At 39.5% G+C, this 13,543-nt stretch overlaps 1 protein-coding gene across 2 annotated transcripts in view; it reads right to left on the bottom strand.

The window, feature by feature from the left end:
• Positions 1–13,543, bottom strand: part of PRKD1 (protein kinase D1) — a 318,037-nt gene that overhangs the window by 158,236 nt on the left and 146,258 nt on the right. The window lies entirely within an intron of this gene.

Below are 13,543 nucleotides of genomic sequence, written 5' to 3'. Positions count from 1 at the left end.
CTTTTCATTTAGAGATGAGTAGACTGATGCCCAGAATTTACTAGGGAATCTATCCAAGGTCACAATGCTAGGTAATGCCAGAACAAGGATGAGAAGCCAGGTCTCCTTACTCATACTGTTTGATCTTCCCTCTCAGTTCCACTTCTCCTAGGAAGGAAACACAGGAAGAGTGGCCAAACGTCCAGCCAACAGTGATTCAGAACTGAAAACCCTGAGCACCTTTTTTTTTGCCAGAAAGTGCTGGACCCACACTTACAGATTTTGGATTTTGAACAAAACTAAGGTAAATGACTTAGTGAATTTTAAAACAGCTATTCCATGGCAATCTTCAGTTCTTACTACATAGACAAGTCATTAAAAGGGTAGTGGTAGTGAGGCAGCCCACTGAAGGCTGAATGACAGCAGAATGGACAGCTTATAGCAGAAGAAAACCTGGTCGGGGTCATTAAGACAAGGCGGGGGCGGCAGGGGAGGGCACAGTCTTACACATCCTACCCTCAAAGGAGAGTTTTATTATAAGAGAACCATAATTAATATTTACAGAATTATTGGTCCTTTGGATATAAAGAAACATATACATAGTATTGAGTGATACATTTGAAAAGATTTCCACTATATTATCTAAGATAAAATTGGAAAATAAAATGTACTCTTATTTGGAAAATTTGTACATATGTCCATCATGCTCATTGATGATAATGAGAGATAATTATATTAGCGTATTACAATCTGAGTTTGTATTTCAGATGCATGAAGTGTAACTTTTCATTAAATTAAAACTATATTTTAACATTAAATATACATAAACCAATGACCAGAAAATGCTAATTTAACTACACACATTCACAACAAAGTATTTATGTAATCTTTAATGATGGCATTAACCCTCAAACTGCTATGGACTGTATAAACAGCTGGTCAATTTATGAAAAGCCAGTTTAAAAAAAAAAACAATCTTTAGCAAAATAACTGAATGAGTAAACCATCTCCTTTTTAACTATTTTACTCTTATGTTCTAGAATGTTTGATTTTGACTAAATTAATCTTACTCTAGGTAATTTTTGTTCACACAATAATTGGACAGACCTAAGTATGTGTAATCATCAGGGATATAACATACTGGAGAAGCGTGCGGGAGAGAGACGAACTGCCTGGATTATGCCTCAGATCAGAAATCTAGAAATGGAGGTTAGGGAGAAGTATTTAGAGGTAAAATACATTTCTTACCAAAGCTCTTTGAATGATATACCTAAAGGAACAAGAAATGGGGATGGGACACAGACCTTCCAAATGAAGTGGAAAGGCTGATGTCACAAATATAACCGTCCTGCTGAGCACCCACCTGGATCACTACAGCACACGTAACACACAGAACACCTCTCTCAAGAGGTCGGGGAGACATATCACGGCACACCACAAGTGAACCCAGTCCTTCGTTCACCCAAACTTTTAGGTACTAGGTCCCTAGCTAGAGATACAATGATAAATCAAACCGGACATGGTCCCTTCTTCTCAGAAGGAAGGGGAGAGCACAAGTGGGGGAGGAAGGGCAGACATCAGACAGCTAATCCCACAAATGAAGGTGTAACAGGACAGTGAGATAAGTGTAATAAACAAATGGAGCAACTTCCCAAGAAAGCATACAACAAAGGACCAGACAGGGAATTAGGAAAGGCTTCCCTGAAGAAATGGCATTTCAGCTCAGATCCAATGTTCAAAAGCAGTAACTTTGGAAGGAGGGCGGTAACAGGTCAGAGTTGCTGGGAGCACAAGCATCTGTGCAAAAATCTTACGTGTTCTTTAACATCACGGTAATAAGGCTCCTTCGATCAAGGGGAGAAAAAAGTATTGTCGGTTCCCACATCATTACCCCTTCATATCTCATGGTAGTTCACGCTGGGACTAATGCCCATGTCAGGATCTACTTTATAGCTCTGACACCATATGAGACCCCACAAATTGTTTATTAAGAATCCCCTGGACTTAGACCAACGTCAGAATTCAGCGATAAAATTAACATTTCCCATATACTTACTCCATGAGTAGATCTATGACAAGAAGCTCTGAAATAAGTTTGGAAAATGTGGCATATACTATACCCTTCCTGAAAATTCACCATGCATTTTATCATATTTATGTTTATAAAGAAACTTGCTTCCCAGTCATATTTCTATATTTAACACATATATGTATATATATGTGACATATATCATATGTATTATAGGCACATATACATATACTTCTTTGTTTACTGATTGCTTCCCAGAACCACTGTAGAGATTATTAAATAAACTAACTGTACAGACTAATGGAGCAAGATGGCGGAGGAGTAGGAGACCTAAATTTCGTCTGGTCCCAGGAATTCAGCTACAGAGGGCTCAAACCATTCTGAACACCTATAAACTCAAAAGGAGATCGAAGAAAAGAATAGCAGCAACTCTCTGAACAGAAAAGCGACCACATTCTGGAAGGTAGGACGTGCGGAGAAGTGAATCCGAGGCGATATTCAGGAGGATACACAGCGGGGGAGGGGGCCTCCGTCGGCTGCTTCTGGCAGTGATAGAGCCGCGGAGCACAAAATCGGAACTTTTAGAAGTCGGCTCCGCTAAGGGACGTCGCTCCAGTGGCAAAGCGGGGGGTGGAACCCTCGCGGGACAGTGTGGTCTCAGGACCCTCAGGGTCACAGAAAGACCACCGGTGCCTGAGTGCAGCAGAGCTCCCAGGAATCAGAGCGGGGAAGCCAGCTGTAGAGATGGAGCCGAGGCGTGGGCTCTCAGCTCGGGGTTGCCATAAACCTGGATCCACAGCACAGTCAGACCACTGCTCTCCCAGCAGGGACCCAACAAGCGGCAGATCCGGGGAGACTCACCTTCCTACCCCAAGAGGAGCGGCGCAGGAGCTCACCACAGGGATCTGCTGGGTTTGGAGACTCCACCCGGGTTGGGTGCCAGAGATAGAAACGCGCGGTCACAGGCCGGGTGAGCACGGAGTGCGGCCGGAGACCGGGGAGACGGGAGTGACTGACAGCTTTTCTCTTGGGGCGCACTGAGGAGTGGGGCCCTGAGTTCTCGGCTCCTCCAGGGCAGAGATTGGGAGGCCGCCATTTTCACTCTCGTCCTCCAAAGCCCTACGGAAAGCTTGCAGGGAACAAAAGCTCCGGAGAGCAAACCCGACCAGATTATTTAGCCAGGACAGGGCAAGGGCGGGGCAATTCCGCCTCTGGCAAAGACATTTGGGAACCACGGCAACGGGCCCCTCCCCCAGAAGATCAGCAAGAACAGACAGCCAAGACCAAGTTTACCAATCAATGAGAACTGCAGAACTCCAGCGCTAGGGGAATACTGCACATAGAATCCATGGCTTTTTTCCCATGATTCTTTAGTCTAGATTCTTTAGTTAAAGTTAATTTTTTTATTTTCTTTTTGTTCTTTTTCTATTTTTTTAAAATTTTCTTTTACCCTTTTTCAACCCGCATCTTATCAATCCCTTTTTTTATTTTTATTTTTTTATATTTTTTAAAGATTTTTATTTATTTATTTATTTATTTATTTATTTATTTATTTATTTATTTGAGACAGAACGAGAGAGAAAAAGCACATGAGAGGGGGGAGGGTCAGAGGGAGAAGCAGGTTCCTTGCTGAGCAGGGAGCCCAATGCAGGACTCGATCCAGGGACTCCAGGATCATGACCTGAGCCGAAGGCAGTCGCTTAACCAACTGAGCCACCCAGGCACCCCTTATCAATCCCTTTTTAAAAAATCTTTTCTATTTTTCATTTTTAGAGTCATATTCTATCCCTTCATAGTACTTAACCTTATTTTTGGTATATATATAAGTTGTTCTCTCTTGAAAATTTTGGGACACAGTTTCTTCTAACCAAAATATACCCTAAATCTCTAGTGTATGGCTTTGTTCTAGTCTCCTGCCTTATCACATTCTCTCCCTTATTTTTTTCTAATTCCTCTTCTTTCTTTTTTCAACCAACTTCTTATCTTATCAATTTGTTTTATATAATCTTTTATAATTTCCATCTTTACAGTCATATTCCATCCCTTCCTAGTATTTATCCTTATTTTTGTACATATATAAGTTTTTCTTTCTTTAAAATTTTGGGAGGCACTTTCTTCTAACAGACCAAAATACACCCAAAATCTAGTGTGTGGCACTGATCATATTTGATCATATTCCTTTTTTTTTTTTTTCTTTTTTCTTTCTTTCCCTTTCCTTTTCCCTGGTTTCAGGTCTCTTCTGACTTGTTTAGTGTATGTTTTTCTGGAGTCATTGTTACCCTGTTAGCATTTTGTTCTCTCATTCATCTGTTCTCCTCTGGACAAAAAGACAAGACTGAAAAAATCACCTCAAAAAAAAAGAACAAGAGGCAGTACCAACTGCCACGGACCTAATCAATACGGACATTAGTAAGATGTCGGAACTAGAGTTCAGAATGATGATTTTAAAGATACTAGCTGGGCTTGAAAAAAGCATGGAAGAAATTAGAGAAAGACCTTCTGAAGAAATAAATGAACTAAAATCTAACCAAGTCGAAATCAAAAAGGCTATTAATGAGGTGTAATAAAAAATGGAGGCTCTAACTCCTAGGATAAATGAGGCAGAAGAGAGAATTAGTGATACAGACAACCAAACAATGGAAAATAAAGAAGCTGAGAAAAAGAGAGATAAACAACTACTGGATCATGAGGGCAGAATTTGAGAGATAAGTGATAAGATGAAAAAATACTAGAATAATTGGGATCCCAGAAGAAGAAGAGAGAGAGGGGCAGAAACTATATTGGAGCAAATTATAGCAGAGAAGTTCCCATATTAATATGGGGAAGGAAACAGGCATCAAAATCCAGGAGGCATAGAGAACTGCCCTAAAAATCAATAAAAATAGGTCAACACCCCAACATCTAATAGTAAAACTTACAAGTCTCAGAGACAAAGAGAAAATCCTGAAAGCAAAGAGAAAATCCTGAAAGCAGCTCAGAAGAAGAGATCTGTAACCTACAATGGTAGAAACATTAGATTGGCAACAGACCTATCTACAGAGACTGGCAGGCCAGAAAGGACTGGCATGATATATTCAGAGCATTAAATGAGAAAAATATGCAGCCAAGAATACTATATCCAGCTAGGATGTCATTGAAAATAGAAGGAGAGATAAAAAGCTTCCAGGACAAACAAAAACTAAAGGAATTTGCAAACACGAAACCAACCCTACAAGAAATATTGAAAGGGGTCCTCTAAGCAAAGGGAGAGCCTAAAAGTAACACAGACCAGAAAGGAACACAGACAATATACAGTAACAGTCACCTTACAGGCAATACAATGGCACTAAATTCATACCTTTCAATAGTTACCCTGAATGTAAAAGGGCTAAATGCCCCAATCAAAAGACACAGGGTATCAGATTGGATTAAAAAACAAGACCCATCGATATGCTGTCTGCAAGAGACTCATTTTAGACCCAAAGACACCTCCAGATTGAAAGTGAGGGGGTGGAAAACCATTTACCATGCTAACGGACACCAAAAGAAAGCTGGGGTGGCAATCCTTATATCAGACAAATTAGATTTTAAGCCAAAGACTATAATAAGAGATGAGGAAGAACACTATATCCTACTTGAAGGGTCTATCCAACAAGAAGATCTAACAATTGTAAATATTTATGCCTCTAACATGGGAGCAGCCAATTATATAAGGCAATTAATAACAAAAGCAAAGAAACACATCGACAACAATACAATAATGGTAGGGGACTTTAACACTCCCCTCACTGAAATGGACAGATCATCTAAGCAAAAGATCAACAAGGAAATAAAGACTTTGAATGATACACTGGACCAAATGGACTTCACAGATATATTCAGAACATTCCATTCCAGGGCAAAAGAATACACATTCTTCTCTAGTGCCCATGGAACATTCTCCAGAATAGATCACAACCTAGGTTACAAACCAGGTCTCATCTGGTACCAAAAGATTGGGATCATTCCCTGCATATTTTCAGACCACAGTGCTTTGAAACTAGAACTCAATCACAAGAGGAAAGTTGGAAAGAACTAAAATACATGGAGGCTAAAGAGCATCCTACTAAAGAATGAATGGGTCAACCAGGAAATTAAAGAAGAATTAAAAAATTTCATGGAAACAAATGAAAATGAAAACACAACTGTTCAAAATCTTTGGGATGCAGCAAAGACAGTCCTAAGAGGAAAGTATATAGCAATACAAGCCTTTCTCAAGAAACAAGAAAGGTCTCAAATAGACAACCTAACACTACACCTAAAGGAGCTGGAGAAAGAACAGCAAATAAAGCCTAAACCCAGCAGGAGAAGAGAAATAATAAAGATCAGAGCAGAAATCAATGAAATAGAAACCAAAAGAACAGTAGAACAGATCAACAAAACTAGGAGTTGGTTTCTTGAAAGAATTAATAAGATTGATAAACCCCTGGCCAGACTTATCAAAAAGAAAAGAGAAATGACCCAAATAAATAAAATCATGAATGAAAGAGGAGAGATCACAACCTACACCAAAGAAATACAAACAATTATAAGAACATATTATGAGCAACTATATGCCAGCAAATTAGATAATCTGGAAGAAATGGATGCATTCCTAGAGATATATAAACTACCAAAACTGAACCAGGAAGAGATTGAAAACCTAAACAGACCTATAACCACTAAGGAAATGGAAGCAGTAATTAAAAATCTCCCAAAAAAACAAAAGCCCAGGGCCAGATGGCTTCCCAGGGGAATTCTACCAAACATTTAAAGAATAATTAATACCCATTCTTCTGAAACTGTTCCAAAAAATAGAAATGGAAGGAAAACTTCCAAACTCGTTTTATGAGGCCACCATTACCTTGATCCCAAAACCAGACAAAGACCCCATCAAAAAGAATTACAGACCAATATCCTTGATGAACACGGATGCAAAAATTCTCACCAAATTACTAGCCAATAGGATCCAACAGTACATCAAAAGGATTATTCACCATGACCAAGTGGGACTTATCCCTGGGCTGCAAGGTTGGTTCAACACCCGCAAATCAATCAATGTGATACAGTACATTAATAAGAGAAAGAACAAGAACGATATGATCCTCTCAACAGATGCAGAAAAAGCAGTTGACCAAGTACAGCATCCTTTCTTGATCAAAACTCTTCAGAGTATAGGGATAGAGGGTACATACCTCAATATTATAAAAGCCATCTATGAAAAACCCATAGTAAATATCATTCTCAATGGGGAAAAACCGAGACCTTTCCCCCTAAGGTCAGGAACACAGCAAGGATGTCCACTATCACCACTGCTATTCAACATAGTATTAGAAGTCCTAGCCACAGCAATCAGACAACAAAAAGAAATAAAAGGCATCTGATTCGGCAAAGAATAAGTAAAACTCTCACTCTTTGCAGATGATACGATACTTTATGTGGAAAACCCAAAAGACTCCAGCCCAAAACTGCTAGACCTCATACAGGAATTCACTAAAGTGGCAGGATATAAAATCAATGCACAGAAATCAGTGGCATTCATATACACCAACAACACGACAGAAGAAAGACAAATTAAGGAGTCAATCCCATTTACAATTGCACCCAAAACCATAAGATACCTGGGAATAAATCTAACCAAAGAGGCAAAGAATCTGTACTCAGAAAACTATAAAATACTCAGGAAAGAAATTGAGGAAGACACAAAGAAATGGAAAAACGTTCCATGCTCATGGACTGAAAGAACAAATACTGTGAAGATGTCAATGCTACCTAGAGCAATCTACACATTTAATGCAATCCCTATCAAAATACCATCCACTTTTTTCAAAGAAATGGAACAAATAATCTTAAAATTTGTATGGAACCAGAAAAGACCCCGAATAGCCAGAGGAATGTTGAAAAAGAAAAGCAAAGCTGGTGGCATCACAATTCCGGACTTCAAGCTCTATTACAAAGCTGTCATCATCAAGACAGTATGGTACTGGCACAAAAACAGACACATAGATCAATGGAACAAAATAGAGAGCCCAGAAATGGACCCTCAACTCTATGGTCAACTAATCTTCGACAAAGCAGGAATGAATGTCCAATGGAAAAAAGACAGTCTCTTCAACAAATGGTGTTGGGAAAATTGGACAGCCACATGCAGAAGAATGAAACTGGACCATTCCTTACACCACACACAAAAATAGACTCAAAATGTATGAAAAAGACCTAAATGTGAGACAGGAGTCCATTAAAATCCTAGAGGAGAACACAGGCAACTACCTCTTTGACCTCAGCTGCAGCAACTTCTTCCTAGAAACGTCACCAAGGGCAAAAATGAACTACTGGGACTTCATCCAGATAAAAAGCTTTTGCACAGCAAAGGAAACAGTAAACAAAACCAAAAGAAAATCAACAGAATGGGAGAAGATATTTGCAAATGACACATCAGATAAAGGGCTAGTATCCAAAATCTATAAAGAACTTACCAAACTCAACACCCAAAGAACAAAGAATCCAATCAAGAAATGGGCAGAAGACATGAACAGACATTTTTCCAAAGAAGACATACAAATGGTCAACAGACACATGAAAAAGTGTTCAACATCGCTCGGCATCAGGGAAATCCAAATCAAAGCCTCAATGAGATACCACCTCACACCAGTCAGAATGGCTAAAATTAACAAGTCAGGAAACGACAGATGTTGGCGGGGATGTGGAGAAAGGGGAGCCATCCTACACTGTTGGTGGGACTGCAAGCTGGTGCAGCCACTCTGGAAAACAGTATGGAGGTTCCTCAAAAAGTTGAAAATAGAGCTACCATACGACCCAGCAATTGCACTACTGGGTATTTACCCCAAAGATACAAATGTAGTGATCCGATGGGGTATGTGCACCCCGATGTTTATAGCAGCAATGTCCACAATAGCCAAACTATGGAAAGAGGCAAGATGTCCGTCGACAGATGAATGGATAAAGAAGATGTGGTATACATATACAATGGAATATTATGCAGCCATCAAAAGGAATGAAATCTTGCCATTTGCAATGACGTGGATAGAACTTGAGGGTGTTATGCTGAGCAAAATAAGTCAACCAGAGAAAGACTTGTATCATATGATCTCACTGATATGAGGAATTCTTAATCTCAGGAAACAAACTGAGGGTTGCTAGAGTGGTGGGGGTTGGGAGGGATGGGGTGGCTGGCTGATAGACATTCAGGAGGGTATGTGCTATGGTGAGCGCTGTGAATTGTGTAAGACTGTTGAATCACAGACCTGTACCTCTGAAACAAATAATACACTATATGTTAAAAAAAAGAAGATAGTAGGAAGGGAAAAATGAAGGGGGGAATCGGAGGGGGAGATGAACCATGAGAGACTATGGACTCTTGAGTAACAAACAGGGTTCTAGAGGGGAGGGGGGTGGGGGGATGGGTTAGCCTGGTGATGGGCATTAAAGAGGGCACGTTCTGCATGGAGCACTGGGTGTTATACACAAACAATGAATCATGGAACACTACATCAAAAACTAATGATGTAATGTATGGTGATTAACATAACAATAAAATAAATTTTTAAAACTGTACAATATTTATAATAGAACCAAGGAAAGTGATAATGTTTGTTGTTGTTATTACTTAGTTATAAGTAAGTTAGTTATAAGAAAACCAAGATTTTCTAGTCTACTCTGTTCTTTATTAAAACTCCATATGAGGGACCACTTGGATGTACAATAAGCCTGCTTATTGTTCTGCAATTTCTGCTTAGTTCCTGTAGCTTCCATATAGCTGACATGATTTCTAATTGGCTCTAGCCAGATCCTGAAACTAAAAAGGCTACACTAAGGCTTTCTTACCTTCCAGTGTTGTGCATTCTCTGATATAAATATTCATTACACCTAAGATATCTATTATTTTTCTTCAAAACTAACCTATATTTGGTGAAAGTAACTCAACTAATTTTTTAAACAACTCCCTTGTACTTGTTCATATTATGACATTTTTGTGTTAATTTCATGTACTGTACTAGGAAAAAAGCAAGGACTACATATTTGGATGTTGGCATTGATACTGTGGAATTCCATTGTTCTGGTTGTACTGCTAATGATCCTTTGGTTCCATGGATAAAAATCTCATTTCCTAAAAACCAAATCCCCAAGGAGCTGCTGTATTTTTTTTCTTCTTTGTACTGATAAGCAGGCATTTCATCTGATTTAAAGGATCAAAATGAAAACAATTTTTCTCAATTACTTTGATGTTCCCCAAGATAGGAAAGAATTTCTTCACCCCCTGTAAAATGCTATACAGCTTCTGGAAAGATTACTGTAGCTTTTGGAAGAGTCAGTAGTGGCCAAAGATAATAAAACCACCTGCCACCCCACCAGAAGTAACATTTAATAAATTGGCCTTTCAGTTCACTCCCAAGGGGCCAGATGTCCTCAGCTGAGCTCTCAGGCAAGAGCAGCTTTGGCCCCGCCTACAAAGACCTCTTTACGCTTATATTAAAAAGGCATCTACAAAAGTGCTTATGGATATCTGTGATGCCTTAGAACCTTGATTCAGGTTACTGGGTCATAGAGAAATGTATTTCCAGCAAAACTGAGTAATTGTCTATTGCTGTTTCTCATAAAGGCAGATGTAGATAATTTACAAAGATGAAATCTGAAAAATGGTGAGAGAGAGCAAGTTCACCTGATCCCAAGAGAGAGAAAGAATTAAAGAATGAGATGTTGAGAAAAAAAAAATCTATAAAAGTGTGTGTTCTTTGATGAACGGTACAGCAAAAAATGAATACAGGCTCCCCCCACTACCCAAAAGTAGGGCATTCCTAGAAAACCTTTTGTAAGCCGAAACGTTGGTAAAGGGAAAAAGCAATTACCATTAATTTACATGGGAAAATTGTTGAGCATTCTCAGACACAGAAAATAACCTTTCTTAGGCTCTTCTGATGCCTGAGGACACATCTCGCTAAGGGATGCACAAAATAAGTCGAGATAAAGCACAGATGCTCACAGGTACAGTTCAAAGCTGTAGAGACTAGATGCTGACACACTCAGTGAGTGTAGTTCAGGGGAAGCATATTTGCAGGGCCCCTCTCACCACCTGGGATGCATGCTGCCTCTATAACTGCCCCTGAAAAGCAAATGCTCAACACTATTTTTGCTTTTTGCCTTTTCTTGGTAAAAGCAAGAATCCTCTTCAAATTCCTTTCAGTTAGCTAAAATAAGTACTACTGTAGGTCTTTCATAAAAGCAAAGTGGATCATTAAGAACTTTCAAAAAGTGAGGGGGGGGGGATACCTATATGTAGGCGAAATCTTATACTATGACTTATATACTATGAATTATACTATGACTTCGCATTAAATAGGTTAATTGCTTTCCTTTATCATACTTATCAAAGGTCAAAAAACATAAATATATCTTAAAAATATATAAAATATATATAAATATATAAAAAATATAAAACAACGATTTTTTAAGAAGAAAAACAATGGCATTATACTAATACCCTGTGACATAAATTATTTCAGTATAAATTTATATTTTTATTTTTTGGGTGCTTGGAGAACGTGGTAAACGATATGGAAAATTTCCCCCAACTTCATGAAGATCTACGATACCCTTCTCTGTTTTCTCGGCTGAAACTTCATGAATTTCCTAGAGTTGCCAGAGGCAATCCCCCAAAAGTTAACTTCCTGTTCCCTTTGCATTTCTATGATCCAGTTTGCCAATAATCACGAGACAGTAAAGACGGAAGAAGTCAGTGTAGGAAATGTTTTAAGTGAGACATCATGAGAGAAGTTCCTATTTGACTTTTTTTTCCCCAAGATTTATTTATTTTGAGGGGGATGGGGAGGAGCAGAGGGAGAGACTCTCCAGCAGACTCCTCACTGAGCGCGGAGCCCGACACGGGGCTTGATCTCACCACCCTGAGATCATGACCAGAGCCGAAATCAAGAGTCTGGCACTTAACTGACTGAGCCACCCAGGCGCCCCTTCTATTTGACTTTAAAAGAGGGTACAACAAAACCTCAGGAGAGGAACCTGTGATATCTGAGAAATCTGGGCCATCTAAATAGGCCAGCAACTGCAAGTTGTCAAAACCCCCTATTGTAGGGGCTCCTGGGTGGCTCAGTTGGTTAAGTGACTGCCTTCGGCTCAGGTCATGATCCCGGAGTCCTGGGATCGAGTCCCACATCGGGCTCCCGGCTCGGCGGGGAGCCTGCTTCTCCCTCTGACCCTATCCCCTCTCATGCTGTTTCTCTCTCTCTCTCTCAAATAAATAAATAATTAAAAAAAAAAAAACCCTATTGTATTCTTGAAGCAACTGGGAATTTATAAAAGGGCTCGGTCTGTGATTATGTCATTTCATCTGGGTCCGGTCATTGCACTAATTCATATTCCTTTCCAGAGGGAGGGAATGGGTGCATACAAAAAGTAGAACTGAGACATTTGAATTGAACATGATATTTTAAAGCTCACTAAATATGTATATAAATTTATATATAAATCTTACTCTAAACTCATAGAAAACAAAATTCATTAGTTGAGACTGAAATGCATTAAGAATCAAAACACTGTCCTTCACAAAACTTCAAATACATTTATCAGAATTCACTTTACCAGCAAAACAGTCAAGGTGTATTGCACTCCAAATTGCACCCATTTCCCTCATCCTATTTAAAGAAATTGTCCTCACGAGAAGCATCAGCACTCCATGCATACACTCTCACTGGAATGGCCTGCAGGTGAGCTGTTCTTCACATTGTCAGGTTCCATGGGTAATCTCCATCCTCTTAGGCAATATGTCAGCAGCATTTGCCCCCCAGGTGATCAATCCCTCCTTCCAACAAACACTTTCTTCCCTTGATTCCAGAATAGTGCATTCTCTTGGTTTTCCTTCTACTTGAAAGGCTACAACTTTTCAGTCACTATTACTGAATCTTTCTCTTCTTTCCAGCCTATTAGATAAATGCCGGAGTGGTCAGAGCTCATTCTGCAGAAGTCTATTTTCTCTATTTATAATCACCCTAGAGGATCTCATCCAGTCCCCTGGCTTTAGATACCATATATACTCAGATGGCACAAATGTTTACCTCTAGCATTGAGCATTCCTCTAAAACACAGACCCATCTATCTAACAACACTCAACATCTCTGTGTGGCTACATCTATGAGATTGACAATAGAACTCTTGACTACTCATCCCTGATTTTTCCCCTTCACTGTCCCTATCTCAAGAAAGGGCACCAACATCCAGTTGTTTGGATCAGAAAGCTTGGAATCATCTTTAAATTTTCTCTTTCTCTCATTTCACATGGAACCCATCAACAAATCTTATTAGCTCTGCAATACAAGCATGATATACTCCAAATCTAAAATCTGACACCATTTCCACTGCTATCTCCCAAGTCCAAGCCATCATCTCTTGCTCATACTGCCATAAGTGCTCAAGCCACCTGCTCCTCCTGTTGGCTGCACAATCTTTTCTACACACAGGAATAGGAGTCGCCCTTTTAAATCGTCTATCAGATCAGAGCCTTCCGAT

Source organism: Neomonachus schauinslandi, chromosome 9 (genome assembly GCF_002201575.2).
Source record: "Neomonachus schauinslandi chromosome 9, ASM220157v2, whole genome shotgun sequence".
Classification (NCBI taxonomy): Eukaryota; Metazoa; Chordata; class Mammalia; order Carnivora; family Phocidae; genus Neomonachus; species Neomonachus schauinslandi.
The sequence above is the reverse complement of the archived record's forward strand: the minus strand, read 5'-3'. Positions and strand labels throughout refer to the sequence as shown.